Source organism: Erpetoichthys calabaricus, chromosome 10 (assembly GCF_900747795.2).
Source record: "Erpetoichthys calabaricus chromosome 10, fErpCal1.3, whole genome shotgun sequence".
Classification (NCBI taxonomy): Eukaryota; Metazoa; Chordata; class Cladistia; order Polypteriformes; family Polypteridae; genus Erpetoichthys; species Erpetoichthys calabaricus.
The window spans coordinates 149,117,477-149,138,796 of NC_041403.2; the positions used below are offsets into that span (position 1 = coordinate 149,117,477).

The 21,320-nt window shown below is 41.6% G+C and overlaps 1 protein-coding gene across 2 annotated transcripts in view; it reads right to left on the bottom strand.

The window, feature by feature from the left end:
• The window catches only part of pkig (protein kinase (cAMP-dependent, catalytic) inhibitor gamma), a 116,785-nt gene that overhangs the window by 88,262 nt on the left and 7,203 nt on the right, over positions 1 to 21,320 (bottom strand). Inside the window, exon 1 of one of the 2 annotated variants that reach the window (XM_028812082.2) lies at positions 4,151 to 4,874. The exons of the other annotated variant lie outside the window; for it this stretch is intronic. The gene's annotated coding sequence lies outside the window, so the exon portion shown is untranslated. Of the gene's footprint in view, positions 1 to 4,150; positions 4,875 to 21,320 lie in introns of those variants that run through there. 2 annotated transcript variants of the gene reach the window in all.

Genomic DNA, 21,320 nt, shown 5'->3' on the forward strand with positions numbered 1-21,320 from the left:
GATAGATAGATAGATAGATAGATAGATAGATAGATAGATAGATAGATAGATATTTAGTATAGTAGGCAGGATAGATAATTTTAGTATAGTAGGCAAGATAGATAGATAGATAGATAGATAGATAGATAGATAGATAGATAGATAGATAGATAGATAGATAGATAGATAGATAGATAGATAGATAGATAGATAGATAGATAGATAGATAGATAGATAGATAGATGTGAAAGGCACAACAGACAGAGAGACAGACAGATAATAAAAGCACTGTAAGGTTAGAGAGCTATGAAATGTGCTATAAAACGATAGGCAAGAAAGACACTACAAAGTAGTTAGGTAGATGTGAGAGGTCCAAGAGACAGATGGACACATTTTTACTGTAAAACTCAATACGGTAGTTTAGCTGCCTAATAATTCCATACACTAATAGCTGCCTAATAATTGTGCACACTTACATTTTTCTAAGAGAGAGAATAAAACTCACATTCCCTTTGTTAAATACTCAAATTTAATATAAAATAACATTTTGGATTGACTGAGAGCATTGTTTTTGTTCAACAATAAAATGAATCCCGAGGAATCCCTTTTACCTAATAAATGTACACACAGTGTATAGCACCTCACTCTGTCTGGTCTCTTATCATTAGCCCAGTCAGACATTGTTTTCTTCTTTTTTTCTAATTCTTATGTGTGTTTTTGGGGACTGTTGCTGTTTTTGGTTTGTTATAATTTATGTAATGAAATGCTAATGCAAGTGCGTGTGTCTGATCCCTTGGAGCAATCTGGCCGGTTTCACTGTTGTTGCTCAGTCAAATACATTTAAGACAGGAAATGTTGAGCAAGGAAAGGTGTAGTAGAATCACTCGGAGTCACCTTCAAATGCGGGAAGTACTCACAAGAGTGTGATGTTTTCACAGCGGCTTATTAGGGTCTGTCTACCATTGGTGGTGACCAAAAAGCAGACCGAAGACAAGAAAGTCACCTCGAAATGACAAAGTCTGAGAAACAGGCCTTAGTGGGATTCTTTCAAGAGAGAAAGTGCCGGTCAAGAGAGGTTCAGACATACCGAGGAAAGGCGGAGGATGAATGTTGAGGGTACACACAGGGCACGAGATATCAAATAGTTTTAGATTTATTCTGTCTTCAATGGGTTATGTAGATAGTATTACTATGTAGATTATATATATTTTTTATATATTTATATTAATATATTTTACATATATATGTATATTAGTATGGAGCTTCTGTAAAAGCTATATTTCCAGTTTTGACAAATAAAGTACTATCTATCTAAACATATAGTGCCTTTCATATCAATATATCTTCTTTATATATAATACGCTACCATAGCTGTCTGTTTGTCTGTTCAGGATTTTAAATCACCTGTAACTCACAAACCGCTTGACCTATTGACCTGAAATTTGGTACACATATATTACGTAACCTCTTCTGTCCGCTTTCAGGGTGATGATTTTTATTACTCTTTTTATTTTTATTTTCTTTTATTGTAGAATCAACTCTCAGCAGTGGCCAGCAGGCCAGGTGTGCAGCGCATGCGTACGGGCGCCGTTCTCACCTCTACCACCTTCGCCATCACGTCCCCTACCTCTTCATATCTTCAATCATTCTTGAGGCAGATTGAAGACTTAAGTGCCAGCTTAAGTGAAAAATTAAGGATTACGTACTAAGTAATTGCAACACAAACACTGACTTAATCAGTTTTAATGTGAAAAAGATGCCGAAAAAAGAAGAGAAGAAGTGGGCCACTAGGGTGGAGAAAAGCAGCAAGCACATCAACGTCTGAGCAAACGAATGCTAAATGTACAGAGAAAGAGGATGAAAACTAGGAATGGTCAAGTCAAGTGTATTCACTGCACGATACCGTTACTGGTCTTTTTATAGTGTCCTTTATATCTATCTGTCTATCTAAACATTTTATAGTGCCTTTCATACCTGCATATTTTTTCATAATGTCCTTAATATCTGCCTGACTGTCTATCTATCTAAATGTCAACTTTAAACTGACCCAAATATGACTGAGTGCGGGTGAGGAGTCATCTGTTGTTTGACCACAGGAAGTGAAGACCCACAGTCTACCATTTCAAGCCGTCCGACTAAAGGTGCCGAGGTTCTGCTGCTAGTCTGACCAGGAGGCACTGCCAGGTGTGGAGATCAGTAAGGGTGCAACACGTTGGCAGGCCCAGCTTTGTGCTTCCTCTTCTCCTTAGATCTCTCTTCATGTTCTATACTGACACAGAACTGCGCATTATTTATTAATTTTTATTCAATGAATAATTGAAAATGCAAATTCTCCTTGTGTTCTTATTCGAGTATATCACCTTTATCTGCAGATATTGCTTACATGAAGATCTGTTGTTTGCGTGTTCAGATATGTTGACAACAGTTTCCATTTGCTTTTTCACAGGACTGTAAATGATGCTATTAAAGTTCCTAACACAAACCCCTACACTATTTTTTATCAGGGCATCGCCGCCATTTGTTTATTTTACTCATTTTTGGGTTGTGGGGAGAAAACTGCAATGGGGTTTGGGGTTCAATAAAAACACAACGCACAAAAGTGCAAACTCCACACAGCTAATGGCCGGGCCAAGATTTGAACCCACGACTCTGTAACTGTTAGACAGCAGCAGCACTAATCCATGTGCCATTCTGAGACTTCTAAAATATAAAATAGTGATACAAAAAACAAAAATACATAAAATTGAAAACAAACAATACGAGTTAAATGTGTATACGCATCTATGGAATTTACATACTGTAAGTTGGGTTCCCATACTCCCTAATTTACACTCCCACACTCATTCCTAGCAGGACATAACTGCCTGTTTACCTAACATAAATATTTTAGGATGTGGGAAGAAATTCCGAATGTTCACAGGGAAAAACACACACAAACAGTAAGGGAGAATGTATAAATTCTACACGTATCATGGGCAAGCCACAAGTTGAACTCAGGCCTCTAAGACAATTATTTTAAAACACAAAATGAAAATTAGTCAGATATATTTAATAATATACAATTTATGTGCAGTACATTAGGTCCTTAAAATCCCTCATGTGAAATGCATGCATATATTTAAACTAGTAAATAAACAATTAACAAACAACAAAATAATTCCATTCTTCTTTGAACAGGCCTGCTGCAGCTCTGGTATTGTAGGTAGGATGGAGCCTTTCCTGACAGTCCTGGATGGGTGGCATTGCCCACTCACGCCTACAACAGGTAATCTAAAACATACAGCACGTCACTGTGAAGTGACAGGAAGGTAAGAGACCCCAACGGTGCGGCTTCTGGACTTTGAACATGGTGTTATGGGGTTGCAGAGCATCAGTGTCTCCCTAAAAGAGATGGGTCTAGCTGCAGACCTGCTGATCTCTGCTGAATAGCCAATTGGACTGCACATTCTTATCACTGTCAGACAACCCTCCCACAACCCTAATCTTAGCCATACTGTAACGGTGTGTCGGGTAACGTCATTACTAAATAATGTAAATTGACAACCTCCTCAACGGGGAGAGCTCTGGAGGTCTACATCAAATTACCTTCATAAATTTATTTACATCAGTCAAACCCCTCCTCTTCGTTTTCATCTCTTGGTCACACCCCAACCACACAGCATTTGCCTCGGTCGATCCCGCCCCTTCACCATCAAAACTTTGCATCCATCGATCAGTCACGCCCCCAGAGAGCTTTGCATCGGTCAGCCCCGCCCCCTCCCACCTCGTTATAACACTGCACAGTGAACCTGAACGCTCCGGGCACCTAAAACCCTGAACTTCTCTTTGGCATTGGTAAAGTACTGTAAAATAAAGTAAATTCCTTTTAAGATGATAAACGGTTAAATTTTACGTTGACACGCTTGAACGCATTTCCTCACGTCTGCTTACATTTCCCCCAAATATCTGAAGTAATGACAGGTAGCCAGCGCCGAAACAAAGCAGCAGCTTTTTTTTAAAAAATAAAAATAAACGGGATACGTTAACGTTAAGACGCAGCGCGGATCTCGACTCTTTGCAAGCGATTCCTTCAAATAACCTCCTTTAAAACTGACCGACGTTAAGACGCTGTCTTTTTCCTAACACACAGTAGCAGGTACAACAGAAAGGATTTATTTAGCGCTTCACTTACCAGCCTTGACAGGAAAAATAAATCGTTCTTATTTGAATTCCGACATATTTAATGCCAGGCCTTGAAATGCAAACTTCCCTCTCCGCTTCCCAGTCCAGTTATTGTTTCCAGACCCTCTCCCTGACGAACAGATTCCACATTTAGATCATGTGGTCGCGGAGCCAGTCCCGCAGGACGTGGGCGTGATGTAATTCGATTTGCTGGATAGCACGGAGAAGGAGGGAGCGACGGGGTCCCACAGCATAGCTGCTCATTTGCTTTCTTCGGGATGTGAAAATGACAATGTTTATCTTCACTTCCTAATTATTGCCATAAACACCTCGGGCATCCCTGTCCCTGAAGCAGCCAGCCTGTCAGCTTTTCATGGAGCCTCCACGGTGCTGAACTCAAAGGACTGAGCGACTCGCCCACCGCACTTGAGGCGTGACTCATTTCAACGGAGCGCTAAAGAAAGGCGCAACAGACGGCAAGCTGAGGTTGGCGCGGATGTGTGGGCACCGTGGCACTCCAATGTGCAGACAATGCAGTGGCAGCACAATCGGCAGTGGCTGAAATCATCTCCAGTGCCCTCTTGATTGTTTGCTACCACGGAATTCTTTAACCTGGCGACACCGAAGACGAAGTTCTTCTGAATATTGGACCTAAAATTAAAAATGCCTCTGGAGGGCAACTGCGCTGCACCCCTGCCAACAGATTTGCCCTTGGCAGCGAATTTATATGCAGTACATTTGTTACGCTTGTCACTAATCTTCAGTTACACCTGGGGGGTGTGTGTAAAATGGTAACATTATACAATGTTATTCACTGTTATACCTGTATCGCACTCTCCACCTTGCACTTTTTAACTCGCACTGTGTTTTTATCACTCTTTAATTAATATTGTTTTTATCAGTATGCTGCTGCTGGAGTATGTGAATTTCCCCTTGGGGATTAATAAAGCATCTATCTATCTACCTATCTATCTACTCCTGTGTTTTATTATTAGTTTTACTGCTGGGATAGGCTTCGGCGACCCCGCAACCCTGTGCAAGACTTAACCGACTTAGACAATGACTATTATTATTAATTTATTACTACCTTATTTGAAATTATTACTTTCCATTCACTTCTTCACTTCAATCCTCTTCGTCCCTTGTAGGACATAAGGCTTCAATGAGCTCCCTCCATCGCCTGCGGTCCTTTGCAGCATGTTGTGCTTTTCCCCATGACAGGTTCATCTTTTGAAGCTCTTGTACCACTGTTCTACACCAGGTGTTTTTGGGTCTTCCAGTTTTTCTTTTTCCAGGTCGTGTCCATCTTAAGGCAACTCTTGGGATGCGGTTTTGCTCCATCCTTAACACATGTCCAAGCCATCTTGTTTGTTTTCTTGTATAATTGTTGGTTTGATATTTTATTGTGCCAAAAGATCTTGCAGATTCGTCTGAGGCATCTGTTGTGGAAGACCTCAAGTCTCCTCATGTCTGTACTGACCACACGCCAACACTCTGAACCATACAGGAGGACAGACTTTACGTTGCTGTTGTACAGGAGCATCTTTGTTTTTAGGCAGTATTGTTTAGACCTCCAGATGGAACGGAATTGGGAAAAGGCACCCTGAGCCTTTCCTAGCCTTGCTCTAATGTCTTTATGGACAGCGCTGTCCTTGCTGATAAGGCTGCCAAGGTAGGTAAAGTCCTCCAAAAACTCGAGTGGTGCTCCATTTACCTGGATGGGTGCTGTGGGGATGGAGTTTATGCACATCACTTGGGTTTTGGAGGTGTTTGGAGGGGTTGACTCCGTGAGAACCCTAACTGCAAAGAGGACTATTTCATTTATGTTAGGTAGAATGCCCAGAGGGGACAGGGTGGTCTCGTGGCCTGGAACCCCTGCAGATTTTATTTTTTTCTCCAGCTTTCTGGAGTTTTTTTTTTGTTTTTTCTGTCCACCCTGGCCATCGGACCTTACTCCTTTTCTATGTTAACTAATGTTGCCTTATTTTAATTTCTTATTTTGTCCTTTATTTTTCTTTTCTTCATTATGTAAAGCACTTTGAGTTACTTTTTGTATGAAAATATGCTATATGAATAAATGTTGTTGTTGTTGTTGATGTTATGCCAGACAGGCCGGACTTATTTATGAAACCTGTCAGTTTTCGATTGCATGTTGGAGTGGTTTGTTGAAAGGAGAGCAACGTCATCTGCAAAGTCCAGGTCTTCCAATTGAGAGGACAGGGTCCATTGGATGCCTCTGGGTTTGTCTGCTATTGTATTGGTTGTGATCCAGTCTATTGCAAGTAGGAAGAGGATGGAAGAGATGATGCACCCTTGTCTCACTCTGGACTGTACAGGGAACCATTCAGTGAGTGTGTTGCCCATAAGGACACCACACTCAAATTTCTCATAGAAGATTTTTATGATTGTAATTATCTTATTTGAGATTCCATAGTACTGGAGTATCTTCCAAAGTGTGTTACGATGGACACTATCAAATGCTTTCTTGAAATCAACTAAGTTGATGTACAGGGGTGTGTTCCATTCTAAGCACTGCTCTAGGATGTTTCGCAGTGCAAAGATCTGGTCTATACATCCTCTTCTTTTCCTAAAGCCTGCTTGTTCTTGTCTAAGCTTGGAGGCAATAGCTGGCTCCATTCTGTTAAGGAGGACTCTGCAGAACACTTTGCTTGGAATGGACAGAAGGTTGATTCCTCTCCAGTTGTCAGTTTTTGGTGTCTCGTTTCTTTGGGATTTTGACAATGAGGCCCTTAGACCAGTCTTCAGGGATGGTATCGCTGTTCCAGATGTTTTGGAAGAGATCGGTAAGGACTATAATTGATGTTAAAATATCGGCCTTCAGCATTTCCGCATGGATTGCATCCAGGCCACATGCCTTGCCACTCTTTAGGGATAGAATGGCAGTTTTAACCTCAGAAGGGTCAGGGGGATTGATGTTGATATCCAGGATATAGTCTGTTGTTATGATGTTGGCAGGTTGTTCTGGCTCAGGGTGATTGAGCACTTCCTGGAAATGCTGTACCCATCTGGCTGCTTGCTCTCGCTCTGATGAGCAAATATTGCCGTTCTTATCCCTAATGTGGGTACTTTGGTTTGTGTGATTTCCACAGAGACGTTTGGTGATCCTATATACAGACCCCAGATTCCCCAAGGCTGCGGCCTTCTCTGCTTCCTTGCCAGGCTTTCTGTAAAGGTCCTCTTATCTCTCCTTGCACTCCTCTTCACTTCTTTGTCCTTGTCTTATAGGACAGCTTGGCTTTTTCAATGAGTCGTTGGGACTTAAGACTCAATAGCTTTGCTTTTATCGTTTTTCTCTCCTCAATTTTCTGCCTTATCTTAGCGGATATCCATTCTTTGACTCCTCTGTTTATAGCCTAAGACTTTTTCTGCTCTGTCAAAGTATATGTTTTTAAAGATGTTCCATTTGTGATTTACAGAGGGCTCTTCTGTTGTTCCATTCACTTACCTATTATCTATCTTAGTATAGTTCCTTACCTATCTTTCACTGTGTGCTTTTTGTACCGCGATCATGGTGAACGTTACGCTGTGCCGCTATATACTGCAGTACGGAGTACGGATGGTATGACAATAAAGCCACTTGACTTGACTTGGAGTCCATCCACATTCAGACACTTCTCCCATTTCTATATTGCCTGTACTTAATTAAGCAGGTTTGAGGACTTTACATTAAAAATTGCACAGTATAATCACTTAATGCAAACAGTTTGATACCAGTCGGGTAGGCATCATCAAAAAATGGGGGAAAAAGGCGTCATGTCCATTTACTCTCAAATCCTGCTTTTTTGGCGCTGTAACCTAAATGCTATGAGAGAACCAAACCCATCTTCAAGTGATGAAATGTATGAAGAACAAAATTAACTTAAAAAATAATAATAATACATTTTATTTGTATTGCACTTTATATTTTAGCAATCTCAAAGTGCTACAGAGTCAAAATAAAAAATAATAAAACAGAAAAACAAAAATCTATAAAATACTTTAACAAAAAAGTCTTTCTAAAAAGATGAGTTTTTAGGTTTCGTTTAAAAGCATCAGTCGACTGTGGGGCTCTCAGGTAATCAGGGAGGGCATTCCACAGCCTCGGCGCCACAGATGAAAAAGCCCTATCACCCATGCTGCTGAGCTTAGTTCTGGGGACTTGGAGGGTGTTAGTGTGTACAGAGCGGAGGGTACGTGAGGAGGTATGAGGGGTGAGAAGTCCATAAATGCACTGATGGGTGAGGAGGAAGACCTTGTACTCTATTCTGAGTAGGACAGGGAGCCAGTGAAGGGTTTTCAGGATAGGGGTGATGTGATCATGCTTTCGCACCCTCATCGGGATCCTGGCAGCGCTGTTCTGAATATACTGAAGTCTCTGGATACTCTTGCCAGGAATCCCGATGAGGAGCACATTACAGTAATCCAGCCTGGAGGAGACAAAGGCATGGACGAGCTTCTCTGCATCTACCAGGGTGAGTGTTGGGTGGAGTTTGGCGATGTTCTTGAGGTGATAGAAAGATGACTTACAGAGGTGTTTGATGTGGGTGTCAAAGGTGAGTTGTGAGTCCATTTTAACACCCATATTGGTAACAGATGTGGAAAGGGGGCTGTTTTGGCCAGAGAAAGTGATACTGGTGATGGTAGAAGAACGGAGATGGTGTGATGTGCCAACTAAGATGGATTCTGTTTTGGATCTGTTCAGCTGAAGGAAGTTGAGCCTCATCCATGCCTCTATCTCCTCCAGGCAGGTAGTCAGTGTAGATGTTGGCAGAGGAGCAATAGAGGAGGTGGGGGTAGTCCTGAGGTAAAGCTGAGTGTCATCGCCATAGCAATGGAAAGATAAACCATGTCTGCTAATGACAATTCCAAGGGGGAGCATGTAGATGGTGAAAAGGATGGGGCCTAGCACAGAGCCCTGTGGGACACCACAGGTGACGTTGTGGATGTGAGATTTTGTGCTGCCCAGGGTGACATGCTCAGTTCTGCCAGTCAGGTATGATGTGAACCAGTTGTAAACATCTCCTGAGAGTCTAATAGTGTATTGCAGGTGGTGAAGGAGGATGTTGTGGTCTATTGTGTCAAAAGCAGCTGTCAGGTCAAGGAGGATGAGTAGAGAAGGAGAACCAGTCTTTGGCCAAGCAAAATAATCGATGACACACTGATCTTACTTGTACGTCATGCTGAGTCTGTGGTACAACATTCAGTTCCAAGTATCGTAATACTTTCTGCAAATTTTCCTCACAATTGCCCATCTAAAGCAGAGTACATGTATACATAAAGTCATTTTCTTAACCAGCTTTGTCCAGGGTAGGGGGAAGCTGCAGCATGTGGCAGCAAGAACAGGGCGCAGTGTTTTATTATCAATGACATCATGTGTAGGTTGAACCAAAGCAATCCACTAAAACAAAAACAACTGTTCAGAGGGAATAAAACTGGGTTGGGACCGCCATACTAAAGAGGGTGAGGTTGAGGTACATGTGACGATTTAACCAGCAATTCTTACACCGTTGCAAAAATGAGCATAGCGACAAGATTCAAGGTGGTCATCCTGCAATCATGACGGTCTCGCCCAGATGCGAGATGTGCTGTGCAAACTGAAGAGTGAGGTGGAGTACTAGAAACGCAGTGGCTGGCTATGAAAACGTAGTGCAGTAAATGAGAATTATCGCACGTCATTCTTACTTGCTTTTGAAATCGGAAGATGTTCTGTACCGCTTGCCGAAAGCAGTGGGGTCCTGGGGTATCCATCTAGAGTCCAGAGAAGTCTTTTCAGAAGTAGTCTTCATGGAAAAATGGTAACCAAAAAGCAAATACTTCGAGGATGAAATAAAGCCAAACAACTTGCCAATGCATGAAAGCGCAAGGATTCCTGTGCAGACAAATGGCAGGAGGGGCTTTGGACAGAAGCATTAAAATGTGAAATTTTTGACTCCACGATAAGGCAGTTTGTATGGGCTGCAGAATGTTACATGTATGAATGTCTACATGGTGGTGGTCCTCTGCAGATGTGGGGCTTCATTTCTGCCAACTGAGTTGGTGATTTGAGCAAAACTGATGCCTGAAGTCCAGCTTGAGTCAAGTGATGTGAATCGAGTCACCCACCTCACAATAACCCTGAGAACATGGCTGAATTAATCAAAAGAGGAACAGGAAATCATGCAACAGATGGTATGCACCCCCCAACCCACAGGGCCCTGATCTCATCATCATCATCAAGCCAATCTGGGATTACAAGTAAGGCAGTCAAAGTCACGATTGGAACAAGCGACCACACGAGGACCTTCAGAACCTGCATGACAGTGGACTGAGGAGAATTGTTGGGGTGGTATCATCAAAATTTGATATTTTTGTCTGTTTTATTGCACATTGTAGGACCGTGTTCTTCAAAAATTTCGCCCAAATCATTTAACGGCTACACGATTCAGGCACTCCATTGTTGCGGGGCGAGCAGGACACTGCAAGCAACTATGAGTGTAGGCACAATTCACAAAGGCTACTAACATTGAGTCAGCTCGCCTGTCGATATCACGTCACAAAAAAATCTTATTTTATCGCAATCGTGCGTATTCTTTTCTAATACTGTGTTGTGGTATTTCGGAAAACAAGTTATTTCTTTCATAAAATTTGAAACCCTACAAAAATGGAGACAAAAAACAGCAAAACCTCATAACCTTCTTTAGTAGAGGCAAGGACAATATTCAGGAGAAAAGTAGTGATGGTACCGAAAGTATACCAAGTACTAGTGGTTCAAGTTTAGAAGAAACAAAGAAAAAAGAAATATGCTGATACTTCGGAATGTGCAATTCAAACCAAAAAGAGAAAAGAAAACTTTGTTAGGCATGACGATAAAGGAGTATTTAAAGCTTGGTTTCATTGTAGCCCCTGGTAGTGAACTATCGCCATGGCCTTTGTGTGTAGTATGTTCTATCAAATGACGTTATGAAACCTTCCAAACTCGCTCGTCATTTGCATTCGAAGCATAGAGATTTTACTGATAAGCCACTGAACATCTCTCTTCAGGGGTCTTGAAATATTTTTACACTGAGAAATAAAATGGATGCATTCAGAACGAAAATGACTCATTGGGAGAGTCGCGTACAAGAGGAAGATATAGAAATGTTCCACTTCTGGGAGAATTTTTCGATTGCTGCTGATGTCAACCAGAAAGTCATATTCAACATAATAAGTCAACATCTAAGGGCGTTAGCTGAAAACTTTAATAATTAATTCCCTGAAAATGAGGATCCTCGTAGAGGTAACCTCTGGATTAATAATCCCTTCTTGGAAGATAGAAAATCATGCGCACTGCTGATCGAGTTGTCTTCTGAGGTCACTCTGACATAAAATGCAATCATTGTCTCAATTTTGTACATCACTCGAAAACGAACATCCATCTCTGCGTTATAAAGCTATCAAATTTGTTGTTCGTTTTTTTCCACTTCCTGTTTGTGTGAAAAGACTTTTTCAGCCTTGTCAGTAATAAAAACCAAGCAGAGAAATCAAATGGATGTTAATGCAGCGCTTTGTCTCTCAGAAACAACGCTGCAGCCACATATATCACATTTTCTAACAAAGAAGCAGCAGCAGATGTCACACTAACTAAAAATTGTCATTTTATAACATTAGATTTATTAAATAAAATACTATCTACATTGGTTTTTATTCCTGTCTTAGCCGTCAGCCAGTCCGTGAGATATTTCTCTTATTTTCGCCGGTCTGTTGGTGTAATAAGATTACATTGTTTTATTTATAAAAGCACATTTAAAACAACAGAGGTTGCACCAAAGTGCTGTACAAAAAGCATTAAAATAAACACAATACAAACAATCATTCAAAAGCAGATTAATAAAACAACCAATTATAACATTCACCACAATCCCATTATACACAGTGAAAGACAGAAGAAAACAAGTAGGTCTTAAGACGACTTTTAAAAACCTCAATCGAGGATGAAGACCTGATGTGCTGTCTCCCCTAGACTTCAGCCGAGATCTTGGCACTACAAGGAGCAGTCGTCCAGATGACCTCAGTGCTCTTGGTGGCACATAGGGGTGAAGGAGGTCACAAATATATTTTGGAGCAAGACCGTGCAAGGCTTTAAAAACAAACAACAAGATTTTAAAATCAATGCGACACCTCACTGGTAGCCAGTGGAGAGAGCGGCTAAAATGGAGGAGATGTCATCCCTATTTCTCGATCCAATCAAAAATCTAGCTGCCGTGTTTTGAACTAGCTGAAGGTGCAACAGAGCAGATTTTGGTAGATCCACATATAAGGAATTACAATTATCTAGTCGAGATGTAATAAAGGCATGAATGACTGTTTCCAAGTCCTTCTGTAATAGAAAGATTTTAGTTTAGAAATTTGCCTCAGTTGGTAAAAGCTGGACTTGACTACCATGGAGATTTGTTTTTCAAAACTTAGTGATGACTCAAAGATGATACCTAGGTTTCTGATATCATTATGAATCATTGCTGCCAAAGGTCCTAACTGCATGCCGATTTCAACTGTAGATGACTTTTGTTTTATTTTCCTTTAATTGCAAGAAATTTTGTGTATGCCATCCAATATTTAATATCCTCAAAGCATTTCAACAGCTTCTTTACAGATGAAGTGATGTCAGAACATACTTTGAGGTACAGCTGTGTATCATCAGCATAACGATGATATGCAACATCATGTTTGTAAAAGATGGCCCTCAAGGGGAGAAGATAAAGGGAAAATAGAAGGGAGCCCAGGATAGAACCTTGAGGGACGCCTTGTGTGAGAGGAGCTGGCTGAGAGAAATTCCCATCTATGTTAACAGACATAGATCTGCCTTTCAGGTAGGACACGAACCATTTCAGTGCACAGCCTTGAATGCCTACTTCACCCTCAAGCCATTTTAACAGAACTCCATGGTCCACTGTGTCAAATGCCGCACTGAGATAAAGCAAGACCAAGATTGCAGAAGAGCCAGAGTCTAAAGTTAATAAAATATCATTTGTTACCTTCAGCAGAGCCGATTCAGTACTATGAAGTTTATTAAAACCTGACTAAAACACATCACATACATCGTTATCCTCCAGATATGAAATTAACTGCAAAGAAACCACTTTCTCCATAATTTTGGACAAAAATGGGAGCCTAGAAATAGGCCTATAGTTTGAGAGAGCTGTAGGATCAAGTGTGGGCTTCTTCAGCAAAGGCTGAATAATTGCATGTTTAAAGTTGTCTGGCATTATACCGGATTTTAGACAGTTGTTAATAATAGCCAACACAATTGGACTAAATGCTCTAAAAGTATCTTTAAATAGGCGTGCAGGTAAGATATCTAGCGGATAATTGGAAGGTTTCATAAGGTTGAAGAACGCTGTTCTCGGAAGTGTATTGATTATTAAGATCTATTCATGGCATTATTTTTGAAAGGATTCCAACTTTATAGTATTGTTTTCACAAGTGCCTTTGATTTTTGCACAGTATACAATATCTGTCATAAATAATAATAATAATAATAAGCAATAAGATGCTGCAGATGTTCTATCAGACGGTTGTGGCGAGCGCACTCTTCTACGCGGTGGTGTGCCGGGGAGGCAGCATAAAGAAGAGAGAGACGCCTCACGCCTGGACAAACTGGTGAGGAAGGCAGGCTCTATTGTAGGCACAGAGCTGGACAGTTTGACATCCGTGGCAGAGCGACGGGCGCTGAGCAGACTCCTGTCAATCATGGAGAATCCACTGCATCCACTGAACAGTATCATCTCTAGACAGAGGAGCAGCTTCAACGACAGACTGCTGTCACTGTCCTGCTCCACTGACAGACTGAGGAGATCGTTCCTCCCCCAAACTATGCGACTCTTCAATACCACCCGGGGGGGGGGTAAACATTAACATTATACAAAGTTATTGTCTGTTATACCTGCATTTTTATCATTCTTTAATTTACTATTGTTTTTTTATCAGTATGCTGCTGCTGGAGTATGTGAATTTCCCCTTGGGATTAATAAAGTATCTATCTATCTATTATATTAGCTATGTAAGCCCGTACTGTAAAAAGCCCGGGCTCCTAGAAACTATTGAAAGTGTCAGAAAAAAAATTGAAATGCAGAGTCGGCGATTTCATTTTGCGGACGAGCTCAACCCCCTTGTCTCTCAGCGGCTATGCAACTTTCTCTCTCCTTGGAGGTTTCGTTTTGCTGATGTTCTCGCCTCGCTAAGCGAGTTTGTCTTTCTTCGGCGGTCTTACTTTAGCGATTGAGTCGCTTTCTTTCAGCTTCATGCTGTAGTCTCGTCATTCTTTCTTCTTCTGACTTGTTAACTTGGGGCCGCCTTGCCGGCTCTTTGAGCTTCATGCTGTAGCCTCACACTTCCGGGCTGGACAGACAGACACACACACACACTTCCACTTGTAAATACCTGGGAGTTTAGCTGGATGATAAATTGGACTGGACTGCCAATACTGATGCTCTGTGCAACAGAGAACAGAGCCAACTATACTTCCGTAGGAGGCTGGCATCTTTCAACATCTGCAATAAGATGCTGCAGGTGTCCTATCAGACGGTTGTGGCGAGTGCCCTCTTCTACACAGTGGTGTGCTGGGGAGGCAGCATAAAGAAGAGGGACGCCTCACGCCTGGACAAACTGGTGAGGAAGGCAGACTCTATTGTAGGCACAGAGCTGGACAGTTTGACATCCGTGGCAGAGTGACGAGCACTGAGCAGGCTCCTGTCAATCATGGAGAATCCACTGCTTCCACTAAACAGTGTCATCTCCAGACAGAGGAGCAGATTCAGCAACAGACTGCTGTCAATGTCCTGCTCCACTGGCAGACTGAGGAGATCGTTCCTCCCCCACACTATGCGACTCTTCAATTCCACCGGGGGGGGGACCGGGGTTTGGGGGGGTGGGGGTGGGGTAAACAGTAACATTATACAATGTTATTGTCTATTAAACCTGCCTCGCACTCTCCACTTTGCACTTTTTAACTCACACTGTGTTTTTATCACTCTTTAATTAATATTGTTTTTATCAGTATGCTGCTGCTGGAGTATGTGAATTTCCCCATGGGGATTAATAAAGTATCTATCTATTATTCAGCCCTGACGCAGACACAGCCACACATTAAAGGAGGCACCTGTCAAGCACGTTTGCCAAAACGTCATGAAGGCCATCTATGTTTTTTTTGTCAGCCTAATGTTTTCCTTCCTTCCTCATTCAGTCATGACAAGCAAAACCAACACTAACACAAGGGCAATTAAGAAAAAAAGTGAGATGAAACTAAATTTTTCTCTCCTTTCTTTTGACACAACTGAACAAAATATATATATATATATATAAAAAAAAAGTGACATTTCAGGAGCCTCGTTAGCCTAGCACTCCATGTAAAGTGTTCATTTTCTAACACGGCAGCCCTTCCCGCTGTATGTTAACCCCAACCTTTCACGTCAGACTGATTGTGATGCCTGCCACCGATCTGACACGTCCTTTTCATCGGTCACACAGATCCATTGAGTCCACCATGGGGCATCCGATTACACAAACAGGACCCACAGACTGGTGGACGTCAGCCTGAAGCGTGGAAATCATTCCCAGTTTCAAAAGAAAGCATTTGTAAAAGGCAGCTTTTTAAACAATGAAAAGAAATGAATAAAAAATGAAATACAAAATGCAGCATGAATTATAGAACAAAGTATTAGAATGTTAACAGAAAGGGAAATTGTAGAATGAGGAATGAAGCACCTTGACAGTGCGCATGATGAGCAAGGTACTACAGTGACTATAAACAGAATGTGCTGTAAGGATAAATCTTATATTTATCATTTAAATTTCACTGCGGTGGGTTGGCACCCTGCCCAGGATTGGTTCCTGCCTTGTGCCCTGTGTTGGCTGGGATTGGCTCCAGCAGACCCCCGTGACCCTGTGTTTGGATTCAGCGGGTTGGAAAATGGATGGATGGATGGATGGATTTAAATTTCATAATGGTACGTGCTTATGGCTTCGTTTAGTGATCTGTACCCGCTGCACCATCTCATCGTGTCTTCCTACCATACTGTCGATTTGATATTGTAACAAGATGCATCATCCAGGGATAAGTCATCCACAGTATGAACCGGCATTCCATCACCAGCGGCAGGGGTGCCCATAAAAATGGCAAACCTGTAATGTCGTAAATAGAATTCCATCTAATGCTGCAGTGGCTAATACTCCTTTTAAGGATGGGGAGCCACCTAAAACATCCATGTAAAGAGTAAAAGAGTCCAATATGGTACTTGGCACAAGCACTATATTGGTGTGAGAAGTGGGATCAGGAGACCAACAATTCAATTTAGCAAAGTGCAGAGTGTCATAAAGACCTCAAATGGACTTGACTCTTCTTAGGAGTTGGTGGAGAGTTCCGAGGCTGTGATCCACAACCTGGAGTCCTGTTTGCAGCTGAGAGACTACAACCTCTACTTCTCTACCACCACTTCTCCATCAGCTAAGGTCCATTGGCCTGGATATGCAGGTGCCATCAGAGCTTCAAGCATATGGAGATTGGAAGAAGGTGGCAGATCAAGTTGCCACTAACACCAGGCGAGCCTTATGAAGCGTGGCTGGTGATAAGACCGTGCAGGCTTAGATCAAAGTAGTGTTAAAGTGTAGCATGGAGGGAAAGCCTCAAAGCTGAGATCTGGACTTGGAACTCTGTCTGCACCATCAGTTTAGTGAAGAAAAACGACCAAGAGACCAGAACATCTGCATCTCCACACAAGGAGGTTCACCTGTAATTTACAGATCAGATCACCACACAGAAGTGCACGGTTCAACACTTGTCCTTCACCCCATGACAATATAGCCTTCAAGACCCCCACGCCAGATGTGTCCCTGTCACCAGAGTTACAGCCAGAGCAGAAGAGAAGATCATCAAAGAGTTTCAAGGAGCAGGAACTGGTCACTGTCGACATTGACATTGAAGGGACGGCTATGTAACAGCGCTGACAAGTTGCCTCTGTTTTAATGAGCGGCTTCAGAGCCAGGGTCAGGGGCACCTCTATAAAATAAAGTCTGCAAAGCTGCAAACAGAACATCTAGTGTCGCAATGGCAAACAGTCCTCTTAAGGACAGCAAGCCACCTAAAAGAGCTGTGTAAGGAGTTAAGGATCCATTCCGGCACTCTGCACCAGCACTACAATTGTAAAATTTTGCCAAGCACCACTCATGATAAAGCCCTTTCATTACAATGATGACCATGTATTGAATTGAACTAAAAATTAAACGTAGATGAATGACTTGTTCAGTAAATGTATCCACAAGTTCAGATCTTTTAAGGTAACATTAATGGTAAATTTACCGTGGCCTGCAGGGGGCACTCCAGCTCCCCAACCTTGACATAGAGACACAAGTTCTTTTACACACACAGCTTATTATTCTGTTGTGGAAAACTCTTCTCAATAGTTTCCCACCTGCACAGCACAGTACAGTACACTAAAATGCAAGAATCGCATTGTCTTTCCTTCTCCTTGTCTCTTTTTCTATCTCTTTCTCTTTTTCCACCTCCACTCCTCCTCCTCCTCCAGCGAGCTTCATCCCTCTTCCCCCAGACTCTGACTCTTGCAGCAGTGGCAGCGGGCTTCTTTTATTCTGCATTCAGGAGTACTTCCGGCTGCCCGTTAGAGTCTGGAGGCACTTCCGGGTGAGGCGGAAGGAAGCCTGACAAAGTAGGGTTCCTCATTCCCTGCAGTAGCCCCTGGCAGCACCCACAGACCCCAACAGAACTCCAACTCCCATAAAGCCCTGTGGGAATCCGAGGCACTGCTGCAACCTGGAGGGGCTGCCATCTAGCAGTCAGGCAGAAATAATTCTCTGTGTATATTGTCTTCCCCCCCGTCCTTCCATTAAGCAGGCGTCCCGGCTAGGCAAGGGTGCCAGTCGGTCGTCAACCACACTACTTACATTTTTGCTTAATTTGAATGGAGAATGCAGCTTTCACATAAATAACAGAAGTCTCAGCTTTACTCCGTATGCTAACAACTTAATGGAATGCACTTAATGTTCAGCCTTATCTCTGGGAGAAAACAGAATGATCTCAGATAGTAGTTAGTCAGCTAGAGAGAAACTTGAACTGTTGGACGGAAAGGCCTAAGGGCGTTTAGTTTTCGGACTGTTAACCCTGCCATTACATTAGCACTAAGTTACAAGCGTATGGTCCAAGTGCATGAGATAATATTTAGGAACTTTAAGAAGTCTAAGCAAGACATTTAAGCCTTAAATGAAATGTCATAGACAAGCAGCTCCTTCTTTTCTTTTTTTGTGTCTTTTATCAACTTTCTTCTTTTCTGTTGTGTGAAGTGTATGCTTTGAAATTCACCAGACGTTTTAAAAATGAAGACACTTGGACTGTGGAGTCTTTTTTGAACATGAGTCATGCTAATTGCTGAAGTCTTTCTGGTAGCTGCATTTTGAACTGCTTTGAACTATTTGAAAGCCCTAGACAAATGCGGCTACACAGACAGATCAAAATTAACTTTGAACTGAAGGTTTAACGCAGTTTGCACTCTTAGAAATAAAGGTGCCAGTGTGGTTCTTCAGAGCGATGCCATAGAACAGGGGTCCCTAACCCGGGTCCTGGAGGACCACAGTGGCTGCAGGCTTTCATTCTAACCCTTTTATTTTAATTAGTGACCTGTTTTTGCTGCTACTTAAATCATTTTCCATTCATTTTAATTGAATTTTATTTTAAGATTTGTTCTCCTGCATTTCTTCATCGTTCCTCTGAATTGCTTTCCTTAAATGGCACCCAAACAGAAATGAAATGTGAAGTGAGTGAGCCAACAGAAGACCAACTAAGTCAGGGCCTCAAACTCCAACCAGTTGCTTCATTAGATGCAGATTCTTGTTGTTAACTAAAAAATGTCTTTAATTGCAAGGCTTGATGCCCCTCTCATTGTGTAATAGCAGACATTTCTGAAATTGCTGATTTTCTCTTTCTAAGAAAAGAGCACTGCTGAAATGTTTGGGGGACCTGAGCAGATCAACATTCCTGAGACCTTCATCTTTCTTTATTTTCAGATATTGTATGGTTGACCAGCAAAGGGTGTCCTGCTTTGGCTCATTTTGGGTCTCATTATTGTTTGGCAGCTAATTAAGGAATACAAAACAATTAAGGAGTCTTCAAGAGCAAGTCAATTAAAATTAATTCAAAAGAAGTTAATTAGTAGCAAAAACAGGCCACTAATTAAGACTAAGGTTAGAATGAAAATCTGCTGTCACTGCGGCCCTCCAGGACCAGAGTTGCCATAGAGGAACCAGTTTTTGTTCCCAAATGAACCCTCCATATGAAGGTTCTAGAAAGATCTTTTGTTTATTTATATCTGTAAATGGCTCCCATAAATATTTATGAATATATAATACATATGTGACATACAGTACTAGTGAGCTCGTGATTTTAAAGGACTATCGCTGTACACAATCACACAGGCTGAGTTCAGGTTTTCTTGATCTGTAATACAGTGGTGTAGCTAGAGTTTTTGTCGCCCAGCACAGTCTTTGAGTTTCCTGACCCCTCACTTACAAAATTAAACATAATACATCTCTCTGTATATAAAATCCAACGTCTGTCTGAATGTTTGTCCTCTTTCAAGAGAGAACTACTTAGCGGATTTAGATCGGGTTTTCCTCTATAATTTGCTTGAACATTCTGGTTGATTTTGCGACTTCTCTCATCATAATTCGCTTGTGGTACCGATTTATTTTGTATGAATCCGAGAGAGACGCAGCGGGCCGAGGGTGGCAGGGCCAACTTCACTAACGCGTCAGCGTCAGAGCGTACCTTATATCCACTTAGCTAGTGAATAAGAGAACTACTTAACAGATTTAGATTGGGTTTTTTTCTAGAATTTGCTTCAACATTCTGGTTGATTTTGCGACTTCTCTCATCACACTAACTATCATAATTCACTTGCAGTATCAATTTATTTGTATGAATCCAGAGAGACGAAGCGGGCAGAGAGGAGGGGGCTCTCCTCACTCACATGCCAGCCTCAGAGCGTACCTTACATCCGCTTAGCTAACGAACAAGAGAACTACTTAACGGATTTAGATGGGGTTTTTTTCTAGAATTTGCTTGAATATTCCGGTTGATTTTGCCACGTCTGTCATCGCCCTAACAATCAAAGTTCGCTTGTAGGAGCGATATATTCGCACTAATCAGAGACAGAGACTGCAGGCTGAGAGGACGAGGAAACTTGATGTCAGGAGTAGAGAGCCAGGCAGGGCTCTCCTCACTCACGTGCCAGCCTCCGTTCGAGTCGCTCTACCTCTCGCCACGTGTTGGAGTGTACCTTGCCTCCGCTTAGCTAGCAATACCTTTTTTTTTTTTTATTGATTTTTAAAGTTTGTCCTGTTTCACTACTACACAGGTGGAGCCGTAGGGGACGGCTAGTAGCATATAAAAAGTGAAAACGCTGAAAATTTTAACTACATTTTAAATTATTAATTACAATTTAATTACAATTACAGTTCAATCACAATCTACAACTATTAAAAACAATAAATCTTTAATACTACTTTTCTTGCTTTAATGTTGGCAAAATCATCAATGAAATTATTGGAGTCAATTTTGTTTGTCAGTATCTGCTCTATGGAAAATATGGCAAAATATGAAAATCTCAAATTATTTTTTATAAGTTTCAGTTTAGAGAAATGTCTCTTGCAGCCAGCAACTCTAATAATTGAGGAAAATTTGCAGAAGAATTACGATACTTGGAACTGAATGTTGAATCACAGACACACCTTGACGTACCAGTAAGATCCGTGTGTCACCGTTAATTTTGCTTGGCCAAAAACCGATATATTTGAAGTTAATTTTGTTCTTCGTATATTTCATCGCTTGAAGATGAAGAACTACTTGAGCCTGAAGACGGCTTTAATTCGGAAACTTCTTCACTTGCAATGACAATAGTTTCTTCCCGACTGAGGTATTTCAATAATGCCCCTTCATTCTCTTTTTAATACTTCTTCCCTTGCCTTTTTCTATTTTCTAAAAACATCACCGCTCTCTTTTGTTTGCTTGATCCTGAGATTGAGAGAATAAAGATAATGAAGAGTTCATCCCTTTTGGTCGGAATAAGTCGATGGAGAGAGTCTTCGATTGGAGTAAGTCGGTGAACTGGTCAAGATTCACATTTGTAAGATTTAACATTGCAACATATATATATATATTT